This window comes from Acomys minous (genome assembly GCF_964271855.1).
Source record: "Acomys minous genome assembly, chromosome: 12".
Lineage (NCBI taxonomy): Eukaryota > Metazoa > Chordata > Mammalia > Rodentia > Muridae > Acomys > Acomys minous.
In genome coordinates, this window is record NC_140493.1 from 93908615 (window position 1) to 93914614 (window position 6000).

Here is a 6000-nt window from a genome sequence, read left to right on the forward strand (position 1 = left end):
AGTAGCCAGCCATGTTAACTTTTGAGCCATCTCTCCAGCCCAATTTTATATCATTTAATTTTGAAACAGGGCTTCACTATGTGTCTCTGGCTCTCCTGGAATTATGTGCAAATACCACACAAATACAAAATAAAAGCTAGGCTAATACAGCCAGGTATGGTGGTGCATGCCTGTGATTCCAGCACTCAAGGAGGCAGGTGGGTCTCTGTGAGTTCGAGAGGCCAGCCTGGTTTATAAAGTAAGTCCAGGATGGCCACGGCTACACAGAGAAACCTTGTTCCGAAACACCAAAAATAAATAAATAAATAAAAAACGAAAGAAAGAAAGAAAAGAAAAAAGTAAATACTTTATTTATTGATTGATTTTTTTTTTGAGACAGGGTCTCTGTGTGTAGCCTTGGCTGTCCTATACTTGCTTTTTGTAGACCAGGCTGGCCTCGAACTCACAGCGATCCACCTGCCTCTGCCTCCTCCTGAGTGCTGGGATTAAAGGCGTGCGCCAGCACCACCAGGCGAAAAAAGTAAATATTTACATGAAGAACAATTCTTTAAATTCTTTGTTTAAAAAGAAAGCACATTTATGATTTGTTCTGTTATCGTTATTCGAGCAACTAAATGTGTGCATAGCTCAAGGAGCCGGCTTGAGTGGCTGGCTCTGGTTTCAGGTATATTGACAGTAGGGGCCCATTGGTTGTTTTTGTTTTTACAGGCCCAGAGTATTCAGAAGTTCCTGGTGTACTAGTCAAGGGGTCCAAATGAGATCAGGTATAAGTCAGCTACCATCCCCTGATGTCAAACTGACAGGCAGGAGCCATATCCTCTGCCTGCTGTGGCTCAGGGCCAGAATCACACTGAGCAAGGTCACGTGATGGAGCCAGGTGGGTGATGGAACCCATGCTGAGTGTCATCGAAGCAGCAGGAGCACACTCCACCCTACTGTACTGGCTGGTCTTGTGTCAACTGGACCCAAGTTGGAATCATCATAGGAAGGAGCCTCAGTTGAGGACGTGTCTCTGTGAGATCCAGCTGTAAGGCATTTTCTCATTAGTGATTATTGGCGAAGGGCCCAGCCCACTGTGGCCCTGGGCTGGTGGTTCTGTAAGAAAGCAGGCTGAGAAGCCAGATGTGGTGGCACACGCCTTTATTCCCAGCATTCGGGAGGCAGAGGCAGGTAGATTTCTGTGAGTTCGAAGCCAGCCTGGTCTACAGAGCAAGTCCAGGGCAGCCAAGGCTACACAGAGAAACCCTGTCTCAAAAAAACAGGGAAAAAAAAAAGAAAAAGTAGGCTGAGCAAGCCATGTGGAGTAAGTCAGAAGCAGCACCCCTCCATGGCCGCTGCATCAGCTCCTGCCTCCAGGTTCCTGCCCTGTTTGACTTCCTGTCCTGACTCCAGTGACGGACTATGATCTGTAAGTGTAAGCCAAATAAACCCTTTCCTCCCCTACTTGCTTTTTCGTCTTGGCATTTTCTTCACAGTAATAGAGATCCTAACTAAGACACTCACGGCTTTAGTCCCAGCACTCGGAGGCAGAGGCAGGCAAATCTCTTCCAGTTCAAAGCCAGCCTGGTCTAAGAAGCCAGTCCAGGACAGGTAAGGCTACACAGAGAAACCCTGTCTTGTTTGTTTGTTTGTTTGTTTTTCGAGACAGGGTTTCTCTGTGTAGCTTTGGCTGTCCTGGACTTACTTTGCAGACCAGGCTGGCCTCGAACTCACGGGGATCTGCCTGCCTCTGCCTCCCAAGTGCTGGGATTAAAGGCATGTATCACCATGCCCAGTAGGGGCTGTTGCTTTTTAAACCACCACAGAAGCTATGTAGGAACAGGGATTGAGTTAGCTAATAAAAGGTTTCATTCATCCCATGTAATAGTTCCTGTTTGAGGCTATGATGCCAACAGCAAATAAGATGAACCAGCCACCTACCAAGGTAATAACCCCCTTTACAAAGTAATATACACAGCTCTATGGATTCATAGCCATTAACAAGTTTCTTCGACAGTGTGAATACCACCTCTTAAATCTACATACTTTGCACATTACTGTGGATTCCTTATGTAAGGGCGCCTTGGCAAAGGCTCAGAACACACCCAGACACAAAATCCTTGCCAAGGCCGGGTGGAGGTGACACACGCCTTTGGTCCCAGCGGATCGCTGTGAGTTCGAGGCCAGCCTGGCCTACAAAGTGAGTTCAGGACAGCCAAGGCTACACACAGAACCCGTCTCGAAAAACAAAAACAAACACAAACAAACAAACAAAAAAGAAGGCTCTTGGCCCAAATAGAAAAGTAGAGAAAAAGGGGCTGGAGAGATGGCTCAGAGGTTAAGAGCACTGTTTGTTCTTCTAAAGGTCCTGAGTTCAATTCCCAGCAACCACATGGTGGCTCACAACCATTTATAATGAGATCTAGTGTCGTCTTCCAGCATGCGGGCAGAATATTGTATAAGTGATAAATCCTAAAAAGAAAGAAAGGTAGAGAAAGAGAAAAAAAGGAGAGAAAGTGGAAGAAATGGAAAGCGAGGACCTCCCGTAGTCCTCAATCCTGCATCTGAAGTTTTGTGAAGAACCTGGCAGAGCTACAGGTCTGTGGATCATTGGCTGAAGGAGCCCTCCAAGCTCTTGCCTCCAGGGGGCGCTGTCTGAGCCTCTGCTGTGTGATGGGCGAGGCATGCAAATGAGTACGTGACCGGCTGTCCACGGAACTCTGGGAGCGAAAAGAGAAACAAAATCTTCTCGGACCCCTTGGATTTCTCAGGCTTTCCCCGGCGAACGGGTGATGGATAGGCTAAGGCAAGAGAGGCCACGTCCGGCGCGTGTTTGCCGGCGCGTGAGTATTCATGACCGTGAGTTGAATGTGCGCGCGTTCGCCCTTGGTGCGGCCGTGTAGGCGGGTTGAGTTATCGCTTCTCGGCCTTTTGGCTAAGATCAAGTGTAGTATCTGTTCTTATCAGTTTAATATCTGATACGTCCTCTATCCGAGGACAATATATTAAATGGATTTTTGGAAGTCGGAGTTGGAATAGGAGCTTGCTCCGTCCACTCCACGCATCGACCTGGTATTGCAGTACCTCCAGGAACGGTGCACCCCCTCGGGGAACAATGTGGTTTAAATAATAGACTCATTTCCTTTCTGTAAGGCTTGGCTTTTACCCTGTTTCTATGTACTGAGATTACTGTGTTGTCTGTTATGTGTTTTATAGGACTTAAAACTTTGTGTCTTTTTTAATTTTCTCTTTCGGAAATATAGGGCCTTTGTGTGTTTGCTGTTGTGGACTCACATTGTAGACCAGATTTAGTCTCAGATTCAGCCACCCGCTTTTCTCTGTCTCCCGAGTGCTGAGATTTTTGTGGGAGAACTGCAGTTGGTTACTTTAAAATAAAATAACAGATGTACCACAGAGAAAGCACTAAAGAAACCATTTAATCCCAGCGCTAAAAAAGTAGTTGGAGACCAGTTTATTTTTTGTTTGTTTGTTTCTTTAGATTTCAGGCAACCCAGCGCTACAAAACACACAAGCTTGGCGGTTTGAAACCAGTCTGGTCGTCAGAATTTACACAGTTAATGTATTTTTCGTTTCTGAGGCCGAACTGTATGTATTCCTGGAATTTGCTTTGCGGACCAGGTTTGGCCTCCGACTCTCTTTAATGCTGGGTCTAAAGGTGTGCATCAGTACGCTCTGTTGATTTAAACCTCAAAAAAAGAAAGAAAAATGAAGCGAGTACAAATGTTGTCAGAAAGAATGTTTATTAATCAGAGGGACAACCCCCCCCCAAACTATCTTCACTTTTTTTGTTGTTTTTGTTTTTTCAGACAGGGTTTCTCCGTGTAGCCTTGACTCTTATGAAAATCAAGCAGTGACAAATACGTCCACCAGGGGGCAGCATATGCTCATTTCCAACGCTCTGATGGGCAATCATAGTTGATAAGCTCCTAGGCTTCTCTTCCTCCCCAGAGCTCATCTGCTCATCTGTACTTGGTTAAGATGCTGTGGGGAGCCCGGTGTGGTGGCGCACGCCTTTAATCCCCTCACTCGGGGTGGATCTTTGTGAGTTCAAAACCAGCCAGGTCTACACAGCCAGTACAGGACAGTCAAGGCTACATAGAGGAAACCCTGTCTCCAAAAACAAAAACAAAAAAGATGTCCCCACACAGGGGTGGCGCCATACTCTGTAATCTCAGCACCCAGGAGGCAGAAGGAGAGGGGTGTCAGGTTCTAGATCAGCTGGACCTCAGAGACCCTGTCTCAAAAGAAGACACCACCCAGCTGAGATGTGTTCACTCGTTTCCAGGGTGAGCTCCACCCATCCTCTCACCCTCCCTCACTTCGGAGCATGGCCTATAATGAGGAGGAGGAGGGCCTGTAATCACTGAAAGTTCTCATTACATACCCAGGAGTGAGAGTCTCAGAGAGAAGTAGCTTGTCCAATCCAGTGTGCTAGTGAGGGTGTGGACACATACTTACTCTAAAGACCAGAGTTTTTTAGCATGCCAGGACTTGGGATGTTGAGGTTGTATTAGATATTATCCCATTCCTGACCTCCATTTTTCTTCCAAAAAAGTCTATATATGGGGCTGGAGGGATGGCTTAACAGGTAAGAGCACTGGATGCCCTTCTAGAGGATCCAAGTTCAATTCCCAGCACCCACAGTGCAGCTTGCAAACATCTTCAATTCCAAGGATCAGATACTATCTTCTAGGCTCCGAGGGCACCAGTCACTGGGCTCAGTGACTCAATTCTAGCACTCAGGAGGCAGAGGCAGGTGGATTTCTGTGAACTCAAGGCCAGCTGGTCTACAAAGGGAGTCTAAGACAGCCAGGGCTACACAGAGAAACCCTGTCTCAACAAAACAATCTGCTTATGTATATAAGTGTTTTGTTTGAATACATATGTCTTATTATTTAAGTCATTATGTATATCACATATAGTATATGTCTTGTGTATTTAAGTGTTATGTCTGTGCACCTTCTGTGTGCCTGATGCCCAGGGAGGTCCGAAAACAGCATCAGATTTCCTGGAACTGGAGTTTCAGACAGTTGCAAGCCAACATATGGGTGCTCTTAACCAGTGAGCCAACTCTCTGGCCCTACTTACTTAAATTTGTTTCTTTTTTGTTTTGTTTTGTTTTTTGTTTTTGAGTTTTTGAGATAGGGTTTCTCTGTGTAGCGTTGGCTGTCCTGGACTCACTCTGTAGACCAGGCTGCCTCTGCTGGTGCTGGGATTAGAGGTGTTCGACACCACGCCCGGCTGCTGCTTGTTATGTGTACACCTAATGATGTGTGAGTGTCTATGTATTCATCAATATGGAGATCACAAGACAACTTAGTGGAGCCTGTTCTCTCCTTTGACCTTTGTGTGGATTTTACAGATGGAACTTAGGTCGTCAGGCCTGTGGGGCCAGGACCTTTATTGGCTAAGCCATGTTGTTGCCCGCCCCTCGATATTTTAGGCAGAATCTCATGTGGCCCAGGCTGTCTTCGAACCTAGTCTGTAGCTAAAGATGATTTTGAACTCCTGATCCTGTGAGACGGCAGAATTTCAAGTCGAGTCTTGGCCAGTCCCTTACTAACAGGAGCCCCTGAGGGCTCAAGGACGCCTGAGACTGGTAACGTCATACACAAAGGAGAAAGGTGTGGCTCCATCATCAGGCATGGCTATGTCACCAGGCACGCTCCTCCATGGATTTAATCACTCCATCTAGCCAACTTTCTGGCATAGGGGATGCCAGACACAGCGCTCAGCTCCGTGTAGCTTTGGATAAGAAGAGCAAGCTCCCGCCTTCCAGGGTTCAAAGCACTGAGCAGACGGCTGGACGTGGGAAGCCAGAAAAGGAAGCAGTGACTCCCAGCTCATCAGTCCTCCTGCCTGGGACACTTATCTAACTCCAGTCACTTAAACACTGTTTCAAACGCCCCTTCTGTAAAAGGTCCCCCCCAGCAATGCCAGCACCCTCAAACAAAAGCAAACAACCCCTCCAAAAAACAGGAAAAAAAATCCAGACCTCAC